Source organism: Phyllobates terribilis, unplaced genomic scaffold, assembly GCF_046119375.1.
Source record: "Phyllobates terribilis strain yellow unplaced genomic scaffold, ASM4611937v1 Scaffold_13__5_contigs__length_258822181, whole genome shotgun sequence".
NCBI lineage: Eukaryota > Metazoa > Chordata > Amphibia > Anura > Dendrobatidae > Phyllobates > Phyllobates terribilis.
Window position 1 is genome coordinate 182,133,769 of NW_027362773.1, and position 23,198 is coordinate 182,156,966.

A 23,198-nucleotide genomic window follows, 5' to 3' on the forward strand; every position below is an offset into this window, starting at 1 on the left:
TGGTGTGCTAAAAGGTTCCATCGGAAAGATAATTCAAGTAGAGTTGGTGCAAATCAAAGTTCATATCCCAGTTCATCAGGCACGGCAGTGGTCTGTGTTCGCTGGAAAAAAGGAGGATTTGCACCACATACCTGATGGCACCCTCTGAGCTTTGTTTGATTGGTGGTGTGATGCACAAGTGACATCTCATCAGGCTGATTAATCAAAAGAAGATCTACAGATGCTGTTAAGCTGGTTCTACAAATACAATCCATAGATTACAGACCATTTCTGTGGGGGATAGACTTGGGAATGTGGAAATTAATCTACACAGATAATTTGTCGAAACATTACATGAAGTAAAATGTAGTTGGCAGGATTCGAACCTACGCAGGGAGTCCCCAATGGATTTCTAGTCCATCGCCTTAACCACTCGGCCACAACTACTCAGATGCTGTTTCATACTTATGAGTTTCACACCTATTCTTAGAGCACCATGATCAATATCAGTGATTATCCTTCTGGAAGACATTTCAGAAAATGGAAGATTTCAATTGGAAACAAAATTCCAGGCCTCACTGAAATGTAAAAATCTGATTTAAAGGTATCATCAATTGGAACCTTTTACAGTTCAAGGTTTATTAAAATTCATAACGCGGATTTAGAGTGACTTTGTTCCAAACACCTCCTGAAAAAGGCTTTGAAAATGCCCAATAGTTTGAACAGATTAATTTCCATGGAAAGAGACTTGCTGTTCATATGATCAGGTATGGATCATCTTTTAACCTCATTAAGTTTACCAAAACGCCATGCGGTTAACAGAAGTGAGCATATCATTTTTCAGGTATATTTTGCTTGCTTTATACTTGCTATACAAGGCAATGAGGAGGTTAGAAAGACCCCTGGAAGGTTCCTGAGTGACGTTCACAGCATTTTGCGAGCAAAAAAGAAACTTAAACAAACTCATTTGATGCCCAAAACAATACTTAGAAAAACATCACCAAACTATGTTTACAAAAATGCTGGAAAACACTAAAAAGGGTGATTCAGGAAAAGAATCGCTGTCGTTTCTTGAGGCCGTTTCGGCTTGAAATCCTGGTCAGTTTCAACCACCTGGAAAAAGTGTCATGCGAACATTGGCACAAGTCATAGAGTACGATTGCTTGGTGTGACAGATGATATGAGTTTTGCTTCATGAAGTCAAGTTTAACTTTTGAGTTAAAATTTCTTGATAGATAGATCTTTTTGCCATGTGGATTTTAACTTTCTCTTTTTATGTTAAACCATGTGCATTGGCAAATTGAGTGTGAGCAGAAAAGATAAAACCGCTATGCACAAAGAATTTCTCAGGTTCCACTGAGATTTGAACTCAGACCGCTGGATTCAGAGTCCAAAGTGCTAACCATTAAACCATGGAATCACATGACCAATAAAGCTGGCTGATTTTCTTTTGAAAACATTTAAAGAGCATGTGTAAATAGTGGAAATGTGAGAAATTCACTCTTAATCCAGTGATCTGAGTTCTAATCTCAGTGGAACCTGGGAATTCATGCATTATGATGAAAACTGGCTCTAAAGCTGTTCCGCAAATGCATATCTAACACACATTGGTAAATTAATATCTCCTCCCTTTTCATTCCACAAGTGTGCTTAAAGTTCCATGATATCACAACAAGGACAGTTTTAAAATGTTGATGAAATCTGGCTAATAATTAGCGTGCTGGATCTATCAGCTGGAAAAAGGGTGAGAAAAAAAGAAATTGCAAAACTTCTGCTCATCCAGAAGTCACTAAAGATTTTTCATGGTGTGCTAAAAGGTTCCATCGGAAAGATAATTCAAGTAGAGTTGGTGCAAATCAAAGTTCATATCCCAGTTCATCAGGCACGGCAGTGGTCTGTGTTCGCTGGAAAAAAGGAGGATTTGCACCACATACCTGATGGCACCCTCTGAGCTTTGTTTGATTGGTGATGTGATGCACAAGTGACATCTCATCAGGCTGATTAATCAAAAGAAGATCTACAGATGCTGTTAAGCTGGTTCTACAAATACAATCCATAGATTACAGACCATTTCTGTGGGGGATAGTCTTGGGAATGTGGAAATTAATCTACACAGATAATTTGTCGAAACATTACATGAAGTAAAATGTAGTTGACAGGATTTGAACCTACGCAGGGAGTCCCCAATGGATTTCTAGTCCATCGCCTTAACCCCTCGGCCACAACTACTCAGATGCTGTTTCATTCTTATGAGTTTCACACCTTTTCTTATAGCACCATGATCAATATCAGTGATTATCCTTCTGGAAGACATTTCAGAAAATGGAAGATTTCAATTGGAAACAAAATTCCAGGCCTCACTGAAATGTAAAAATCTGATTTAAAGGTATCATCAATTGGAACCTTTTACAGTTCAAGGTTTATTAAAATTCATAACGCGGATTTAGAGTGACTTTGTTCCAAACACCTCCTGAAAAAGGCTTTGAAAATGCCCAATAGTTTGAACAGATTAATTTCCATGCAAAGAGACTTGCTGTTCATATGATCAGGTATGGATCATCTTTTAACCTCATTAAGTTTACCAAAACGCCATGCAGTTAACAGAAGTGAGCATATCATTTTTCATGTATATTTTGCTTGCTTTATACTTGCTATACAAGTCAATGAGTAGGTTAGAAAGACCCCTGGAAGGTTCCTGAGTGACGTTCACAGCATTTTGCGAGCAAAAAAGAAACTTAAACAAACTAAATTGATGCCAAAAACAATATTTAGAAAAACATCACCAAACTATGTTTACAAAAATGCTGGAAAACACTAAAAAGGGTGATTCAGGAAAAGAATCGCTCTCATTTCTTGAGGCCGTTTCGGCTTGAAATCCTGGTCAGTTTCAACCACCTGGAAAAAGTGTCATGCGAACATTGGCACAAGTCATAGAGTACGATTGCTTGGTGTGACATAGATGATATGAGTTTTGCTTCATGAATTCAAGTTTAACTTTTGAGTTAAACTTTCTTGATATATAGATCTTTTTTGCCATGTGGATTTTAACTTTCTCTTTTTATGTTAAACCATGTGCATTGGCAAATTGAGTTTGAGCAGAAAAGATAAAACCGCTGTGCACAAAGAATTTCTCAGGTTCCACTGAGATTTGAACTCAGATCCCTGGATTCTGAGTCCAGAGTGCTAACCATGATACCACATGACCAACAAAGCTGTTTGGATTTTCTATTGAAAACAGTAAAAGAGCATGTGTAAATAGTGGAAATGTGAGAAATTCACTCTGAATCCAGTGATCTGAGTTCTAATTAGTGTTGAGCGAGCACTAAAATGCTCGGGTGCTCGAAGCTCGGGCCAAGCTCACTCTGATACTCGGGTGCTCGACCCGAGCAGCGAGCCCAATGTTAGTCTATGGGAGACCCGAACATTTTTGCGACGGCTCCCCCGGCAGTCTGTAGAAAGCCTAAATAGTGCCCAAAACGATAGTGACAGGGTTCAAATGACACGGGGAGAGCATGGGGATCACCCCTGGAAGCATTTCTGACCCCCAGGTCACTGCTGTCAACAACGTGGTCAGAGGTATTAAGCCACTTTTACAGGCTCACAATAAAACGTTCAAAAATGAAAGTGAAAGTGCTTTCCTGTAAAATATGTTAACCCCTTAATGACCATGGGTCTTTCTGTTTTTGTGTTTTCCTTTTTTGCTCCCCTTTTTCCAGAGCCAGAACTATTTTAATTTTCATTCAATATGGCCATGTGAGGGCTTATTTTTTGCGGGACGAGTTGTAATTTTAAACACCATCACTGGTTTTACCATATTGTGTGCTGGAAAATGGGAAAATAATTCAAAGTGCAGAGAAACTGCAAAAAAAATGCAATTCCACAGTTGTTTTTTGGGTCCTTTTTTTACCACGTTCACAGATTGCTAAAACTGACCTGCCATCATTATTTTCCATGTTGTTACGAGTTCATAGACACCAAACATGTATAGGTTCTTTTTTATTTAAGTGGTGAAAAAAAAATCCAAAGCTTGCTAAAAAAAACAAAAAAAATGACGCCATTTTCCGAGACCCTTAGCTTCTCCATTTTTCGGGATCTGGGGCCAGGTGAGGGCTTATTTTTTGCGTGCTGGGCTGACGTTTTTATTGATACCATTTTGGGGTAGATCCGATGTTTTGATCGCCCGTTATTGCATTTTATTGCCAAGTTGTAGCGACCAAAAAAACTTAATTCTGGCGTTTAAAATTTTTTTCTCGTTACGCCGTTTACTGATTGTATTAATTCTTCTTTTATTTTGATAGATCGGGCGATTCTGAACTCGGCGATACCAAATATGTGTATGTGTTTTTTTTTTTATATATATATATTTTATTTTGAATGGGGCGAAAGGGGGGTGACTTAAACTTTTATATATTTTTTATTTTTTTTATTTTTTTAAAAACTTTTTTTTTAAACTTTCTGCTTGCTTCTATAGTCTCCAGAGGAGACTAGAAGCAGCAGTTGTCTGATTGCTTCTACTGCATACAAGCGATGAGCAGATCGCTTGTATGCAGGAGAAATGCTCACTTGCTGTGAGTGCTGACCACTAGGTGGCGCTCATAGCAATTGAGACATGACAACCACAGGCGTCTGCTGCAGACCCTGAGTTGTCATGCCCACCCATTGGTGACCCGCGATCACGTGACGGGGTCACTGATGGGCGGGGCTTAGGACTCCCGGAAGCGCGAGTTAAATGCCACTGTCAGAGATTTAACATGTTAACAGCCGCGGGTGGATTGTGATTCGAATAATCAGCTGACATGTGCTCGCTTCAGTGCGGGCTCACCACCGGAGCCCCCGCTGAACCGGCCTTCCCGACCTGGTGCGTACTATTACTGACCCGGTCGGAAAGGGGTTAAGGAACATCCTTTCCAGGGTAAAGACTTGTGTATAAGGTAAAATAAATAACCAAAAACAAAAATACTCCTCCACACCTTGGGCTATGTTCACAAGTAGCATTTTTTATGCGTTTTTGCACGTTTGTATTGCTTTCAACCGTGACAAATGCATTCACCGGGAAATGTCATTTTAACATTTTACAATCTTATCTGGCCATGTGCTGTGTGACACATGCATACAGTGCTAAAAAGACATGGGAACAGCATGGGGAAGAACCCTGGAAGCATCTCTGACAACCAGGTCACTGCCTAAAAGTGTGCCCATCAGAAGTGATCCTTGCCGCATCAGAAGATGCAGACTTGCAACTATCCCTGTGCAAGTCCTTGTCCCAGGGCAGTGTTCAATTGTACCTCCCCCATAACTTTCAATACAAGCGCAAGTATGCAGCCTGCCACCCACCCACCCCCAGGCTGCAATACCATACTGCTAGCTTGCTTGCACTTGAAATTGGGCCTTTTAGGCATGTGGAGGTGGAACCTGGCCACCACGTCATGGCTGCATCGGTAGCCTGGTATTCATACTCAGTCCTCAGCCGCCCGGCGGCCGGGTGTCCACGCTTGGTCCCCACCCACCAGGCGGCGGCCAGCTGTCCATACTCAGTCCCCAGCCGCCCCGCGGCCGGGTGCCCACACACAGTCCCCAGCCGCGTAGGGGTGGCTGGGTGTCCATAAACGGTCCCCAGCAGCCCCTATTTGTCCCGGTGCGCCTTATACACAAGCGCGCATACCAAAACATTACCTGTGCCCTCCCCAGTGCATTTAGTGGGAAGGACAGCCTAACCACAAACACGTGGACAAATGAATGTGGCCAGGAATGGTCCATCTCACTGACGCCTTCACACTGGGTTAATATTGTGGAAGCCGGGACACAGTTGGACACTGGGATGCAACACGTCCTCCAGACATAGAGGATTGCGGGTCCTGGGTCAATCAGGCTTCAACACAAAGTTCAGAAGGTAGACAGCAGCAGTGGTCAGCCTCCTACACAATGAGTAAATTATTCATGATCATGAGGCCATCCACCTCCTTAGCTTTCTGTTCCTTGGAATGCAAGCGCATGTATGTAGTAGCAGCTAGGCCTGAGGTGGTCAGCATTTTGGCGCATATTCTACCTCCTTCGAGGATTGCTGGATGTTTTCCTGCTACTATCACAGTTCTATGACTCCCGTTAAAACAAAGCTTCAGGCGATGAATGATGGATGAGGTGGTGGCAAAGGAGAAAGAGCAGGAGGAACAGGGACCATTCACATCAATATCAGGCCAGCCAACCACACATGTCTTGTAGGATATGTTTCTGTACCAAAAGGAGCGGTTCAGCTACACAGTTATAAGGCATACAGTGAATGCAATGCCTACCAAAAATTTCGAGGCACTCCAATGCCCCTTGGAAGTGACATGGAGGTCAGAGGGCCTTAACTAAACCGTTTTTTCCATTTATAGCAACTGGGTCTCCTGTACACTGTTGGCCTAAGCAGGGAATGGAAGGCTTTCCAAAAATTAATAGGCACTGCAATGCCCCTTGAAACAGATGTGGATTACAGTGTATTAAAAACCTTCTACCCATTATTGGGGAGTGGGTCTCCCTTAGTTTTTGCCTATGCATTGAAAAGCAAAAGCTGACAAAAATTAGGAGGAAATGCAATGCCCGTTGCAAGAGTCGTGGAGGTTAGAGGTAATTAAAAACAACATGTCAATGCCCCTTGGAAGAGCTGTGGAGTTCAGAGTGGTTTAACAAGACGGTTTTAATGCCCCTTAGAAGAGACGTGGAGTTCAGAGTGGTTTAACAAGACAGTTTTAATGCCCCTTGGAAGAGATGTGGAGGTCGCAGTAGCTTAACAAGATGGTTTTAATGCCCCTTGGAAGAGTGGTGGAGGTCGCAGTGGAATAAAAAGACAATATCAATGCCCCTTGGAAGAGTGGTGGAGGTTACAGTGGAATAAAAAGACAATATCAATGCCCTGTGGAAGAGACGTGGAGGTCACAGTAGCTTAACAAGACGCTTTTAATGCCCCTTGGAAGAGTGGTGGAGGTCGCAGTGGAATTAGAAGACAATATTAACGACCCTTGGAAGAGACGTGGAGGTCACAGTAGCTTAACAAGACGATTTTAATGCCCCTTACAAGAGCCATGCAGTACAGCATATTAAAAACATTATTCCCATTATTGGGGAGTGGGTCTCCCATAGTCTTTGCCTATGACTTCCAAGCAAAAGCTGCCAAAAATTAGGAAGGGGGAACTTGCAATGTCCCTTACAAGAGCCATGCAGTACAGCATATTAAAAACATTATTCCCATTATTGGGGAGTGGGTCTCCCATAGTCTTTGCCTATGCCTTCCAAGCACAAGCTGCCAAAAATTAGGACAGAGGAACTAGCAATGCTGGCAACATGGACCACGGTCACCCTGGTGGTATAGTGGTCGTGGAGGCTGAGGATAAGGAGATGAGCAAAAAACAGCCAAAATGAGGAAGCGTATACCCATGTGTGGGTGTGAAGCGATGCATGGGAACACACCTCCCGAAATAACACAGTGGATTTGACTTTATGTTACTCTGCTGTCATTTGGTGGTGATGAGAAGTCTGGCCCAATCCAGCCCTTGTTCATTTTGATAAGGGTCAGCTTGTCAGCATTGTCAGTTGACAGGTGAGTGCGCTTATCAGTTATAATTCCCCCAGCGGCACTAAAAACACGCTCCGATAACACGCTAGCGGCAGGGAAGGCCAGGACCTCCAAGGCATACAGAGTGAGGTCATTCCAAGTGTCCAGCTTGGATACCCAATAATTAAAAGGCACAGAGGAATCACGGAGGACGCTGGTACTCCCTCACCATCTTTTGAAACTTTCCACTCCTTGTGAGAGTACCCTGCGCCTCAGGGCCTGTAAGCTGGGCAGGTCTCAGAAAACTGTACTAGAACATTGACAGTGTTCCCCTGCCTCTGCTGGATTGGATTTGCGTCTCTCTCGCCTGTATGCCTTAGTTGGGCAGCGAACTGTGACCTCTGCCGCTACCGTGTTCAGATGGGAATTTTTTTAATAGTTCTGCAGCAAGGGCCTTCTGGTACTGCCCCATTTTTGTAGACCTCTCCAACTCAGGAATAAGAGAGTGAAAGTTCTCCTTGTAGAGGGGGTCTAAAAGTGTCATCAACCAGTAATGACTGTCAACCAACATTTTGACAATGCGAGGGTCACGGTTAAGGCAACGTAAGATAAAGTCAGCCATGGGTGCCAGACTGGTAACGGGCAAGACTTCTGTGTCCTCACCAAGATGACGACTGATAGTGTTGAGCGATCACTAAAATGCTCGGGTGCTCGAAGCTCGGGCCGAGCTTACCGTGATACTCGGGTGCTCGACCCGAGCAACGAGCCCAATGTTAGTCTATGAGAGACCCGAGCATTTTTGCGGCAGCACCCCCGGCAGTCTGTAGAAAGCCTAAAAAGTGCCCAAAACGATAGTAACAGTGCTCAAAAGACATGGGGGCAGCATGGGGATCGCCCCTGGAAGCATTTCTGACCCCCAGGTCACTGCTGTCAACAACGTGGTCAGAGGTATTAAGCCACTTTTGCGGGCTCACAATAAAACGTTCAAAAACGAAACTGAAACGGTTTTCCTGTGAAATATGTTAAGGAATTTTCTTTCCAGGGTAAAAACTTGTGTATAAGGTAAAATAAATAACCAAAAACAAAAATTCTCCTCCACACCTTGGGCTATGTTCACAAGTAGCATTTTTCATGCGTTTTTGCAATTTTGTATTGCTTTCAACCGTGACAAATGCGTTCACTGGGAAATGTCATTTTAACATTTTACAACCTTATCTGGCCATGTGCTGTGTGACACATGCATACAATGCTGAAAAGACAAGGGATCAGCATGGCGAAGACCCCTGGAAGCATCTCTGACCCCCAGGTCACTGTCTAAAAGTGTGCCCATCAGAAGTGATCCTTGCCGCATCAGAAGATGCAGACTTGCAACTATCCCCGTGCAAGTCCTTGTCCCAGGGCAGTGTTCAATTGTACCTCCCCCATTCCTTGCAATGCAAGCGAAAATATGCACCCAACCACCCACCCACCCACGGGCTGCAATACCATACTGCTAGCTTTCACTTGAAATGGGGCCTTTTAGTTTGGAGGAGGCCGAAGCTGGCCACTACCTCATGGCCGCTTCGGCAGCGAGGTATCCATACTCTGTCCCCAGCCGCCCGGCGGCCGGGTGTCCACGCTCGGTCCCCAGCCGCCAGGTGGCGGCCAGGTGTCCATACTCGGTCCCCAGCCGCCCTGATTTCTCCTGTCACCTTCCCCCACACTTTTCTTAGCCTGGCCTGCTTTAGGGCAGCATTGGACGAGCCCACCAGAGAACCAGACTCCTCCGGTGGGCCCTGGCTTCTCCATCAGGGGAGTTGAGAGTGCCTAGGTGAGGAGCATGATGATGATGATAGAAGTTAGCATCTGCTTTGTTTTCTTGGAATGCAAGCGCATGTATGTAGTAGCTGCTAGGCCTGAGGTGGTCCGCGTTTTGGAGCATATCCTACCTCCTCCAAGGATTGCTGGATGTTTTCCTGCTACTATCCCAGTTCTATGACTCCCGTTAAAACAAAGCTTCAGGTGATAAATGATGGATGAGGTGGTGGCAAAGGAGAAAGAGCAGGAGGAACAGGGACCATTCACATCAATATCAGGCCAGTCAACCAGATATGTCTTGCAGGATATATTTCTGTAACAAAAGGAGCTGTTCGGCTACACAGTTATAGGGCATACAGTGAGTGCAATGCCTACCAAAAATTTCGAGCCACTCCAATGCCCCTTGGAAATGACATGGAGGTCAGAGGGCGTTAACTAAACCTTTTTTTCGATTTATAGCAACTGGGTCTCCCGTGCACTGTTGGCCTAAGCAGTGAATGGAAGGCTTTCCAAAAATTATGAGGAACTGCAATGCCCCTTACAAGAGCCATGTGTGGCACCCCAGGGGTCTGGTCACCACAGTAATAGAGATATTACGTCGGAGAGCAAGTGGGAGGTTTCCTGGTCAGGATCCCTTAAACATGCAACATCCTCCTGCCCCAGTCCTGGGAGGGGAGAATTCTGCCCTTATAAACTGGATCTGGGGCGGGGTTGAGTGAGTCAGAGAACAGTCAGAGTCAGAGTGAGAGCAAGGGAAAGTAATAGCAAGGAGCTCTGTAGGAGCTAGGAGCTAAAGACCAGGGGCTGGAAGCTGAGCAGAGCTCGCCCTGGCAGAAGACAATAGGAACCGTACACAGGAGTCCGAAGCTGTGAGGACTTATATATCCAGCAGCAGAAACCAGCCGGCAGGGGATTTCAGGTCCTCTGGCCATAGAAGCCCGGAGGCTCAGTCACAAGCAAGGGACCAGCACCGCCGTCGTGGAGTGGAGGCTAACAGAAGGCCCCAAGTCACCAGCCATACGGGTGAGCACTACACGGTACACTCAGGGACGTGGGCTACTTCTACCCGCTTACAGCAAGGTAGCCAGGAAGAGTGCAGACAGACGGGGAGGCCTACAACTCCACCTGGCCTGGGGAACTCCTGCTTGCTCACAGACTGACCAGGCCTCTTACGCTAGCCAGTACTCCCGGGAGGGTCTTCCTTATATTCATCAGTAAAGACCCTGAACTGCACTGCAAAGACTCTGAGTCGTTCCTGCTGCGCTCATGCACCATCACCCCCATCATCCACACTCACTGCCCTGAGGCTATACACCTCCCGAGGGGAGTTATCCCATTCTATGCTGTACACACAACACCAGCCTCAGCGGTCTGCCTCGCAGCGGTGGTACTCCCTGACCGCAATCCACGGGAGGCGCAGTCAGACAATTAACCTCAAAACCTAAGAAAGACTGCCACTGGTTTGACCAGCCTGAGCCACGGGACCGGGTCAACGCCACGGAGACTACAGATCCCAGAGACCCAGCACCGGGTATCCCACACACGTGTACACACGGCCCAGGGGTTGCGTCACATGCAGTACAGCATATTACAAACATAAGTCCCATTATTGGGGAGTGGGAGTCCCATAGTATTTGCTTATGCCTTGCTAGCAAAAGCTGCCAAAAATTAGGACGGAGCAACTTGCAATGCCCCTTACAAGAGCCATGCAGTACAGCATATTACAAACATAAGTCCCATTATTGGGGAGTGGGTCTCCCATAGTATTTTCTTATGCCTTGCAAGCAAAAGCTGCCAAAAATTAGGACGGAGCAACTTGCAATGCCCCTTACAAGAGCCATGCAGTACAGCATATTACAAACATAAGTCCCATTATTGGGGAGTGGGTCTTCCATAGTATTTGCTTATGCTTTCCCAGCAAAAGCTGCCAAAAATTAGGACGGAGCAACTTGCAATCCCCCTTACAAGAGCCATGCAGTACAGCATATTACAAACATAAGTCCCATTATTGGGGAGTGGGTGTCCCATAGTATTTGCTTATGCCTTGCAAGCAAAAGCTGCCAAAAATTAGGACGGAGCAACTTGCAATGCCCCTTACAAGAGCCATACAGTACAGCATATTACAAACATAAGTCCCATTATTGGGGAGTGGGTGTCCCATGGTATTTGCTTATGCTTTCCCAGCAAAAGCTGCCAAAAATTAGGACGGAGGAACTTGCAATGCTGGCACCCTGGTGGTATAGTGGTGGTGGAGGCTGAGGATAAGGAGAAGAAGATTAAACAGCCGAAACGAGGAAGCATATACCCATGTGTGGGAGTGAAGCGGTGCATGTGAATACACCTCCCGAAATAACACAGTGGATTTGACTTTATGTTACTCTGCTGTCATTTGGTGGTGATGAGAAGTCTGGCCCAATCCAGCCCTTGTTCATTTTGATAAGGGTCAGCTTGTCAGCATTGTCAGTTGAGAGGCGAGTGCGCTTATCAATTATAATTCCCCCAGCGGCACTAAAAACACGCTCCGATAACACGCTAGCGGCAGGGCAGGTCAGGACCTCCAAGGCGTACAGAGCGAGTTCATTCCAAGTGTCCAGCTTGGATACCCAATAATTAAAAGGCACAGAGGAATCACGGAGGACGTTGGTACGATCGGCAAGGTACTCCCTAACCATCTTTTGAAACTTTCCACTCCTTGTGAGAGTACCCCGCGCCTCAGGGCCTGTAAGCTGGGCGGGTGTCAGAAAACTGTCCCAGAATGTTGACAGTGTTCCCCTGCCTCTGCTGGATTGGAGTTGCATCTCTCTCACCTGTACGCCTTGGTTGGGCAACGAACTGTGACCTCTGCCACTAGCGTGTTCAGATAGGAATTTTTTTAAGAGTTCTGCAGCAAGGGCTTTCTGGTATTGCCCCATTTTTGCAGACCTCTCCACCTCAGGAATAAGAGAGTGAAAGTTCTCCTTGTAGCGGGGGTCTACAAGTGTCACCAACCAGTAATGACTGTCACCCAACATTTTGACAACGCAAGGGTCACGGTTAAGGCAGCGCAACATAAAGTCAGCCATGCGTGCCAGACTGGTAATGGGCAAGATTTCCATGTCCTCACCAAGATGACGACTGACCATGCTCTCCTCCTCCTCCTCCTCTTCCTCCTCCACCCTGTCCTCAGGCCACCCACGCTGAACCGACGGTATGACACTTGTACAGGTACTACCGTCTACAACGCATGATAGCAGCTCCTGTTCTTCCTCCTCCTCCTCCTCCTCCTCTCCCTCATTGTCCCCCAATGCACGTTGGGATGAGATGAGGCTGGGCTGTGTGTAATCGCCCGCTATAGCTTCTTGATCCATCTCATCATACTCTGGCTGCAATGCCTCCTCTTTAATTCTCTGCAGAGAGCGTTGCAAAAGACAGACAAGTGGGATGCTGACACTAATGATGGCGTCATCGCCACTCACCATCTTGGTGGCCTCCTCATAGTTTGTCAGGATGGTACATATGTCAGACATCCAGGTCCACTCCTGAGGTCTTATGTGTGGAGTCTGACCTGAATATCGACGGCCTTGTTGCAGCTGGTACTCCACAACTGCTCTCTTCTGCTCACAAATCCTTTGCAACATGTGGAGGGTAGAGTTCCAACGTGTGGGGACATCACACACCAGTCGGTGTGCCGGAAGCTACAAACGCTGCTGCAACACAGCAAGGGCGGCGGAAGCTGTAGCCGACTTGCGAAAATGAGCTGACAGGCGGCGTACTTTCACGAGCAGATCTGGCAACTCGGGGTATGATTTAAGAAAACGCTGAACCACGAGGTTAAGCACATGAGCCAGGCATGCTACGTGTGTGATCTCACCTCGCCTCAGAGCCGCCACCAGGTTACGGCCATTGTCACACACGACCATGCCGGGATGTAGGTTCAGCGGTCTCAGCCACAGATCTGCCTGCTCTTTCACAGCTGTCCACAACTCACAAGCAGTGTGAGGTTTATCACCTAAGCTTATGAGTTTCAGCACAGCCTGTTGCCGCTTGGCAAAGGCAGTACTGCAATGCTTCCAGCTTGTAACTGACGTGGTGATATCTGAGATGGAGGCTGAAAACGAGGAGGAGGAGGAGAAGGAGGATGCGCAGGAGCTGTACACTGTGGGGGCAACTCTGACTAACATAGGGCCCGCAATCCTCGGTGTGGGGAGGATGTGTTCCGTCCCAAGGTCCGACTGGGTCCCGGCTTCCACTATGTTTACCCCGTGTGCCGTCAGAGAGATGTACCGTCCCTGGCCACAAGCACTTGTCCACGTGTCCGTTGTCAGGTGGACTCTCCCAGTAACTGCATTGTTGAGGGCACGGCAGATGCTTTGGGACACGTGCTTGTGTAGTGCGGGGATGGCACACCTGGCAAAATAGTGTCGGCTGGGGACCGAGTACCGAGGGAGGGCCACCGCCATAAGATTGCGGAAGGATTCCGTCTCCACCAGCCTAAAAGGCAGCATTTCCAATGCAAGCAGTCGTGAAATGTGCTAATCTAGGACTGTGGCCTGTGGGGCGTTAGCTGCGAATTTCCGCTTTCGTTCAAAGGTCTGGGATATGGACAATTGAACGCTGCGGTGGGACGTGGACGTGGACGTTGATGCTGTTTCTTGAGAAACTGCCATAACAAGTGAAGACTGAGAGGAGGGGGCATCTTTACATGCAGTATGGACAGGGGATTGCCTTGCACACACAACAGGGGGTTCTATTGCACGCACAACAGTGGAAGAAGCAGTGGTGACACCCGCTGACACTGGTCGTGGACCCTGGGTTTCGCCCCACAAAGTCGGGTGCTTTGCTGCCATGTGCCTGATCATGCTGGTGGTGGTCAGGCTGGTAGTTTTGTCACCCCTGCTGATGCTGGCATGGCAGGTGGAACATATGGCCGTTTTAGGGTTATCAGCAGAGTCTTTAAAAAAATCCCAGACTCTGGAAGACCTACCGCTTGTACTGGCAATGTTCTTCGTGTTGGTGTTACGGGGAACGGTTGCCTGCCTTCTGTCTGCGGCCACCACACTGCTTCTTCCTGCCTGTTGGGGTACTCTGCCTCCCTCCCCCTGTGTGCTGCTGGCCTCACTCTGCATGTCCTCCTTCCACGTTGGGTCAGTTACTAGATCATCCACCACCTCCTCCTCTTCAATTTGCGCACCACGATCCTCCTCCTCACTTCCTGGCAATTGTGTCTCATCATCGTCCACCTCTTGTGACAGATTGCCAACGTCGACTTCCTGTGGACGTGGCTGTTCAAATATTTGGGCATCGCAACATGGGATCTCCTCTTCGACCACTTCAAGCGTATCAGGCGAGGGGCCCAAATATGGAAATGGACCAGTGAACAGCTCTTCAGAGTGTCCAAGTGTGGGATCACTTGCTGTCTGACGACGCTCGGCATGCTGGGAGGAAGGAGCATCAGGGTGAGGAGGAGTATGCGGTCGAGACTCACGGCTACTAAGAGTTGACCGTGTGGAAGACAGACCGGCGGTGGTGGTGCCCAGGTAACTGGAAGTATTGTCTGTTATCCAATTAATAACCTATTTACACTGATCAGTTCTCAATACTGGTTTTGTTCTGTGCTTCCCTAGTAATTCGGTCAAGAAGTGGGAGCGAGAAGATGTGGCTGTTGGTTGTGGCACATTTTCACCTTGGCCACGGCCCCATCTTCTGCATGAACAATCACCAGAACGTCCACTTCCACGTCCCTTGCCACGTGCCTTGCCCATTGTAAATGAAGTAAAATAGCTTACACTTGTACTATCAATGGAAAAAGGGTAATAAAGAGTAGATTAGAACCGTGGAAGAGGAAAACCACAGTTATTGTTTACTGGGGTATACCACACTTTTTTAAATAGAGATATTTGCGGCTGAACAGTGAGCGACACACTCAAACTGCTTTTTTTTTAGATACCAAAGGCCCAAAACTGGATAGTACAGCGATTTGACCGGTGGAACTGCGAAACCACACTGGGATGTCGGGCCTACACAAGACTATTTTCAACAGATATATTTTTGTGTCACAACAGTCAGGAGACACTACTGTTTTTCTTTACGGAAAAAACTACCAAAACCTGAATAATAGAGATTTTTTACCGTGGGATGGAAAAACCACAGTTATTGTTTACTGGGGTATACCACACTTTTTTAAATAGAGATATTTGCGGCTGTACAGTGAGCAACACACTCAAACTGTTTTTTTTAGATACAAATGGCCCAAAAGTGGATAATACAGAGGTTTGTACCGTGGAACTGCAAAAACACACTTGTATTTCTCGGGCCTACACCAGACTATTTTCAACAGATATATTTGTGTCTGAAAAATCAGGGAGATACTATTATTATTTTTATACAGCAAAAAATGCCAAAAACAGGATAATAGAGATGTTTTACCGTGGAACATCAAAACCACAGTAATAATTTACTGGTGTATACCAGACTTTTTTAAATATATATATTTGCGGCTGAACAGTGAGCGACACACTCAAACTGTTTTTTTTAGATACAAATGGCCCATAGAACTGCAAAACCACACTTCAATTTCTCGGGCCTACACCAGACTATTTTCAACAGATATATTTGTGTCTGAAAAATCAGAGGCACACTTTTTTTTTTGGGGGGGGGGGGATGAACACCAAAAGGTTAATAAGATGGGTATTTGTACATTGTGTAGGAGGAAAAAAAAAAGAGGATTTAGATAAAAAAAAAGGATTTTTCCTGGCCCCCGGAGCTAAGTCCAGCAATTTCAGCAACAGGAGCAGCACACAGGACTGTAATGTAGCGTTTGCTGGTATAACCACTGCGTCTCCTATACAGCCTGCCTGCCTGCCTGATATACCTAGGATGGATATTAGTCCTGAGAAGGACTGTTTGTTTGATCTGGCAGCCTTTACAGACCCTACACTAACTATTTTGCAGGATATATCTCTCCCTAAAACAGCAGCGCTGTCCCTACACTGTCTGATCCGGGGCGACTGTGTCCAAGATGGCGGCACCCGGTTTTAACTACTCGAGGTGATGCTGTGCGGCCAGTCAATCACTGTAATGCCCACAAACAACATGGCTGCGGCATTACAGTGACTGGCTGGCAATCCCTGCATGTTCATTGGCTCTGTAAAGAGTGCCAAACATGCAAGGCGGAGACCCGAGCTCCCGCCCGAGAAACCCGGAAATGCTCGGTGCTCGCCGAACATCCTGAGTAGCGTGATGCTCGGGCAAGTACCGAGCAGTGTCGAGCATGTTTGCTCAACACTAGTTCTAATCTCAGTGGAACCTGGGAAATTCATGCATTATGATGAAAACTGGTTCTAAAGCTTTTCTGCAAATGTATATCTAATACACATTGGTAAATTAATATCTCCTCCCTTTTTATTCCACAAGTGTGCTTAAAGTTCCATGATATCACAACAAGGACAGATTTAAAATGTTGATGAAATCTGGCTAATAATTAGCGTGCTGGATCTATTAGCTGGAAAAAGGGTGAGAAAAAAAGAAATTGCAAAACTTCTGCTCATCCAGAAGTCACTAAAGATTTTTCATGGTGTGCTAAAAAGTTCCATCAGAAAGATAATTCAAGTAGAGTTGCTGCAAATCAAAGTTCATATCCCAGTCCATCAGTCATGGCAGTGATCTGTGTTCGCTGGAAAAATGGAGGATTTGCACCACATACCTGATGGCACCCTCTGAGCTTTGTTTGATTGGTGGTGTGATACACAAGTGACAACGCACCAGGCTGACTGATCAAAAGAAGATCTACAGATGCCGTTAAGCTGGTTCTACAAATACAATCCAAAGATTACAGACCATTTCTGTGGGGGATAGACTTGGGAATGTGGATATTGATCTACTCACAAAATTCGTCAAAATGTTACATGAAGTTAAATGTAGTTGGCAGGATTTGAACCTACGCAGGGAGACCCCAATGGATTTCTAGTCCATCGCCTTAACCACTCAGCCACAACTACTCAGATGCTGTTTCACCCTTATGAGTTTCACACCTTTTCTTAGAGCACCATGATCAATATCAGTGATTATCCTTCTGGAAGACATTTCAGAAAATGGAAGATTTCAATTGGAAACAAAATTCCAGGCCTCACTGAAATGTAAAAATCTGATTTAAAGGTATCATCAATTGGAACCTTTTACAGTTCAAGGTTTATTAAAATTCATAAGGCGGATTTCGAGTGTCTTTGTTCCAAACACCTCCTGAAAAGGGCTTTGAAAATGCTCAATAGTTTGAACAGATTCACTTCCATGCAAAAAGACTTGCTGTTCATATGATCAGGTATTGAGCGTCTTTTAACCTCATTAAGTTTCCCAAAACGCCAAGCGGTTAACAGACGTGAGCATATCATTTTTCAGGTATATTTTGCTTGCTTTATACTTGCTATACAAGTCAATGAGTAGGTTAGAAAGACCCCTGGAAGGTTCCTGAGTGACGTTCACAGCATTTTGCGAGCAAAAAAGAAACTTAAACAAACTCATTTGATGCCCAAAACAATACTTAGAAAAACATCACCAAACTATGTTTACAAAAATGCTGGAAAACACTAAAAAGGGTGATTCAGGAAAAGAATCACTGTTGTTTCTTGAGGCCGTTTCGGCTTGAAATCCTGGTCAGTTTCAACCACCTGGAAAAAGTGTCATGCGAACATTAGCACAAGTCATAGAGTACTATTCCTTGGTGTGACATAGATGATATAAGTTAAGCTTCATGAAGTCAAGTTTAACTTTTGAGTTAAACTTTCTTGATAGATAGATCTTTTTGCCATGTGGATTTTAACTTTCTCTTTTTATGTTACACCATGTGCATTGGCAAATTGAGTGTGAGCAGAAAAGATAAAACCGCTATGCACAAAGAATTTCTCAGGTTCCACTGAGATTTGAACTCTGATCGCTGGATTCAGAGTCCAGAGTACTAACCATTACACCATGGAACCACAAGACCAATGAAGCTGGCTGGATTTTCTTTTGAAAACAGTAAAAGAGCATGTGTAAATAGTGGAAATGTGAGAAATTCACTCTTAATCCAGTGATCTGAGTTCTAATCTCAGTGGAACCTGGGAATTCATGCATTATGATGAAAACTGGTTCTAAAGCTGTTCCGCAAATGTATATCTAACACACATTGGTAAATTAATATCTCCTCCCTTTTTATTCCACAAGTGTGCTTAAAGTACCATGATATCACAACATGGACAGTTTTAAAATGTTGATGAAATCTGGCTAATAATTAGCGTGCTGGATCTATCAGCTGGAAAAAGGGTGAGAAAAAAAGAAATTGCAAAACTTCTGCTCATCCAGAAGTCACTAAAGATTTTTCATGGTGTGCTAAAAGGTTCCATCGGAAAGATAATTCAAGTAGAGTTGGTGCAAATCAAAGTTCATATCCCAGTCCATCAGCCACGGCAGTGGTCTGTGTTCGCTGTAAAAAAGGAAGATTTGCACCACATACCTGATGGCACCCTCTGAGCTTTGTTTGATTGGTGGTGTGATGCACAAGTGACATCTCACCTGGCTGATTAATCAAAAGAAGATCTACAGATGCTGTTAAGCTGGTTCTACAAATACAATCCATAGATTACAGACCATTTCTGTGGGGGATAGACTTGGGAATGTGGAAATTGATCTACTCAGATAATTTGTCAAAATGTTACATGAATTTAAACGTAGTTGGCAGGATTTGAACCTACGCGGGAAGACCCCAATGGATTTCTAATCCATCGCCATAACCACTCGGTCACAACTACTCAGACACTGTTGCATTCTTATGAGTTTCGCACCTTTTCTTAGAGCACCATGATCAATATCAGTGATTATCCTTCTGGAAGACATTTCAGAAAATGGAAGATTTCAATTGGAAACAAAATTCCAGGCCTCACTGAAATGTAAAAATCTGATTTAAAGGTATCATCAATTGGAACCTTTTACAGTTCAAGGTTTATTAAAATTCATAAGGCGGATTTAGAGTGACTTTGTTCTAAACACCTCCTGAAAAAGGCTTTGAAAATGCTCAATAGTTTGAACAGATTCATTTCCATGCAAAAAGACTTGCTGTTCATATGATCAGGTATTGAGCATCTTTTAACCTCATTAAGTTTCCCAAAACGCCAAGCGGTTAACAGAAGTGAGCATATCATTTTTCAGCTATATTTTGCTTGCTTTATACTTGCTATACAAGTCAATGATTAGGTTAGAAAGACCCCTGGAAGGTTCCTGAGTGACGTTCACAGCATTTTGCGAGCAAAAAAAAAATTTAAACAAACTCATTTGATGCCCTAAACAATACTTAGAAAAACATCACCAAACTATGTTTACAAAAATGCTGGAAAACACTAAAAAGGGTGATTCAGGAAAAGAATCGCTGTCGTTTCTTGAGGCCGCTTCGGCTTGAAATCCTGGTCAGTTTCAACCACCTGGAAAAAGTGTCATGCGAACATTGGCACAAGTCATAGAATACTATTGCTTGGTGTGACATAGATGATATGAGTTTTGCTTCATGAAGTCAAGTTTAACTTTTGAGTTAAAATTTCTTGATAGATAGATCTTTTTGCCATGTGGATTTTAACTTTCTCTTTTTATGTTAAACCATGTGCATTGGCAAATTGAGTGTGAGCAGAAAAGATAAAACTGCTATGCACAAAGAATTTCTCAAGTTACACTGAGCTTTGAACTCAGATCGCTAGATTCAGAGTCCAGAGTGTTAACCATTACACCATGGAACCAAATGACCAATGAAGCTGGCTGGATTTTCTTTTGAAAACAGTAAAAGAGCATGTGTAAATAGTGGAAATGTGAGAAATTCACTCTTAATCCAGTGATCTGAGTTCTAATCTCAGTGGAACCTGGGAATTCATGCATTATTATGAAAACTGGTTCTAAAGCTGTTCCGCAAATGTATATCTAACACACATTGGTAAATTATTATCTCCTCCCTTTTTATTCCACAAGTGTTCTTAAAGTTCCATGATATCACAACAAGGACAGTTTTAAAATGTTGATGAAATCTGGCTAATAATTAGCGTGCTGGATCTATCAGCTGGAAAAAGGGTGAGAAAAAAAGAAATTGCAAAACTTCTGCTCATCCAGAAGTCACTAAAGATTTTTCATGGTGTGCTAAAAGGTTCCATCGGAAAGATAATTCAAGTAGAGTTGGTGCAAATCAAAGTTCATATCCCAGTCCATCAGCCACGGCAGTGGTATGTGTTCGCTGGAAAAAAAGGAGGATTTGCACCACATACCTGATGGCACCCTCTGAACTTTGTTTGATTGGTGGTGTGATGCACAAGTGACATCTCACCCGGCTGACTAATCAAAAGAAGATCTACAGATGCTGTTAAGCTGGTTCTACAAATGCAATCCATAGATTACAGACCATTTCTGTGGGGAATAGACTTGGGAATGTGGAAATTGATCTACTCAGATAATTCGTCAAAATGTTACATGAAGTTAAACATAGTTGGCAGGATTTGAACCTAAGCGGGAAGACCCCAATGGATTTCTAGTCCATTGCCTTAACCACTCGGCCACAACTACTCAGACATTGTTTCATTCTTATGAGTTTCACACCTTTTCTTATAGCACCATGATCAATATCAGTGATTATCCTTCTGGAAGACATTTCAGGAAATGGAAGATTTCAATTGGAAACAAAATTCCAGGCCTCACTGAAATGTAAAAATCTGATTTAAAGGTATCATCAATTGGAACCTTTTACAGTTCAAGGTTTATTAAAATTCATAAGGCGGATTTAGAGTGACTTTGTTCCAAACACCTCCTGAAAAAGGCTTTGAAAATGCTCAATAGTTTGAACAGATTCATTTCCATGCAAAAAGACTTGCTGTTCATATGATCAGGTCTTTTAACCTCATTAAGTTTCCAAAAACGCCAAGCGGTTAACAGTAGTGAGCATATCATTTTTCAGGTATATTTTGCTTGCTTTATACTTGCTATACAAGTCAATGAGTAGGTTAGAAAGACCCCTGGATGGTTCCTGGGTGACGTTCACAGCATTTTGAGAGCAAAAAAGAAACTTAAACAAACTCATTTGATGCCCAAAACAATACTTAGGAAAACATCACCAAACTATGTTTACAAAAATGCTGGAAAACTCTAAAAAGGGTGATTCAGGAAAAGAATCGCTGTCGTTTCTTGAGGCCGTTTTGGCTTGAAATCCTGGTCAGTTTCAACCACCTGGAAAAAGTGTCATGCGAACATTGGCACAAGTCATAGAGTACGATTGCTTGGTGTGGCATAGATGATATGAGTTTTGCTTCATGAAGTCAAGTTTAACTTTTGAGTTAAACTTTCTTGATAGATAGATCTTTTTGCCATGTGGATTTTAACTAGTGTTGAGCCTCCCCCGTAGTGTTCGAGTTCGGTTCGGTTCGTCGAACACCAGTGTGTTCGCCGAACTGTTCGTCGAACTGTTCGTCGAACACCTTCGAACACCGTTAAAACCAATGGCAGGCAAACAAAAACACATAGAAACACATAGAAAACACTTTCAAAGGTGTCCAAAAGCTGACAAACTGCTCAGAAGACATAACTAACACATGGAAAAGTGACAAGTACATATAGTCATGCGAAAATAAAAGAGGTGGAGGAGTAAAAGGAGGGGGAGACACAGATATAGGCATGTCATGCCCTTCTAAAATCCAAAAAGTGAGAAGCCGACACGGTCAGTCCGCTCCTGCCCGTGCCACCTCCGTGTCGCCGGGTTTGTGCCAGAGCCGCGGTGAACCCTGATGGCCAGCCCCCCTCTCCCAATACTGGTGCCTGTCCGCTGGTGGGTCAAGCGAGCCCCCCTGTGGTGGAGGCAGCTCTAAGCTTTTTAATTTAAATTGTCTCTCTAATTTGAATGAATACACTTTAAATCCATTTACAAGGATCTATTGGAGGGCAAGTCTCATGCCAGCAGCCGCGTAATTCCAGCTCCAGTAGCGTCCACTAAAGCTGCTGCAGTTAAAAAGCTTTTATAAGGATCGAGCTCGGCTGTCCACCGCAAGGCATCCTACTGCCAGTCCCAGCCCCTATGCCTTGGGGTGCCTCCTGATGCTCTTCACTGAGTATCCCATGGTCCTGAAGCATTTCCTTTGAAAAAATTAAGTGTCTAAACTACAGGTCGTGTAGCTTGCTTAACAGCCGGGATAATCCGCTGACTAGCAGACACTGCTACTAGGCACAAAGTATTTCCTGGGCTAGATGCAGTTAAAAATTTGTAATTAGATACTCTCGTTGGATGCTGAGAAAGCATTCCATAGAGTCTCCTGGCACGCCATATATGATTCTCTTAAAAAGCTTGGGGTAGGGGTCTAGGGGACCCTTTTATAGCCAAAATCACGGCCCTGTATCGCAATACGTCACCTAGGCTGAAGATAAATGGAACTGTAGCACCCTGAGGGCTCCGTTGCTACAGAGGTATTGCACCTCACCCAGAGGTGTGATATCTCACTCTCAGGTAAGGATGGAGTGTGGATCAGGACCCGACACCTGCATGCATTACACCACATTGCCGTGGGGCAGAGCGACCAATATGCCTCTGAGATGGGCACAACAGTCCCTGTCCCTGGCTGGAGTGGGGGGAGGGAACACTGAGGAAGGGGAACCCTGTAGTGCAGGAGCAGGGAGGAAGCAGTTCCTGGGTGCATTGAGAAGGGAGTATAAAAGGTGGGCACCATCTTAGTTCAGTGCAGAGAAGTCTGAGCAGAAGTGGCAGGGAGCAGGGGCTCTGCATGAGCTCTGCTCCGGAGGCAGGCCTAGTAACAGAGGCCCAGGCCTGGAAGAGGGAGAAGGAAGGAAGAGGAGCGGAGAAGGCTCCAGGAACGAGGAATGAAGGGATCCCAGGGGTGCAGACGGGCGAGTCGCCACCGCACGCCCG

At 44.9% G+C, this 23,198-nt stretch overlaps 5 non-coding genes across 5 annotated transcripts; all 5 read right to left on the reverse strand.

Annotated features, from left to right (window-relative positions):
* Positions 1 to 344: 344 nt before the first annotated feature.
* On the reverse strand, positions 345 to 426 carry TRNAS-AGA (transfer RNA serine (anticodon AGA)). Its single transcript has one exon. It is a non-coding gene; the product is annotated as a tRNA-Ser (tRNA).
* Positions 427 to 2,126: 1,700 nt separating this feature from the next.
* TRNAS-AGA (transfer RNA serine (anticodon AGA)) lies at positions 2,127 to 2,208 on the reverse strand. Its single transcript has one exon. It is a non-coding gene; the product is annotated as a tRNA-Ser (tRNA).
* A 14,993-nt stretch (positions 2,209 to 17,201) lies between these two features.
* TRNAS-AGA (transfer RNA serine (anticodon AGA)) lies at positions 17,202 to 17,283 on the reverse strand. Its single transcript has one exon. It is a non-coding gene; the product is annotated as a tRNA-Ser (tRNA).
* A 1,703-nt stretch (positions 17,284 to 18,986) lies between these two features.
* On the reverse strand, positions 18,987 to 19,068 carry TRNAS-AGA (transfer RNA serine (anticodon AGA)). The gene has a single exon. It is a non-coding gene; the product is annotated as a tRNA-Ser (tRNA).
* Positions 19,069 to 20,772: 1,704 nt separating this feature from the next.
* On the reverse strand, positions 20,773 to 20,854 carry TRNAS-AGA (transfer RNA serine (anticodon AGA)). The gene has a single exon. It is a non-coding gene; the product is annotated as a tRNA-Ser (tRNA).
* Between the last annotated feature and the right edge of the window lie 2,344 nt (positions 20,855 to 23,198).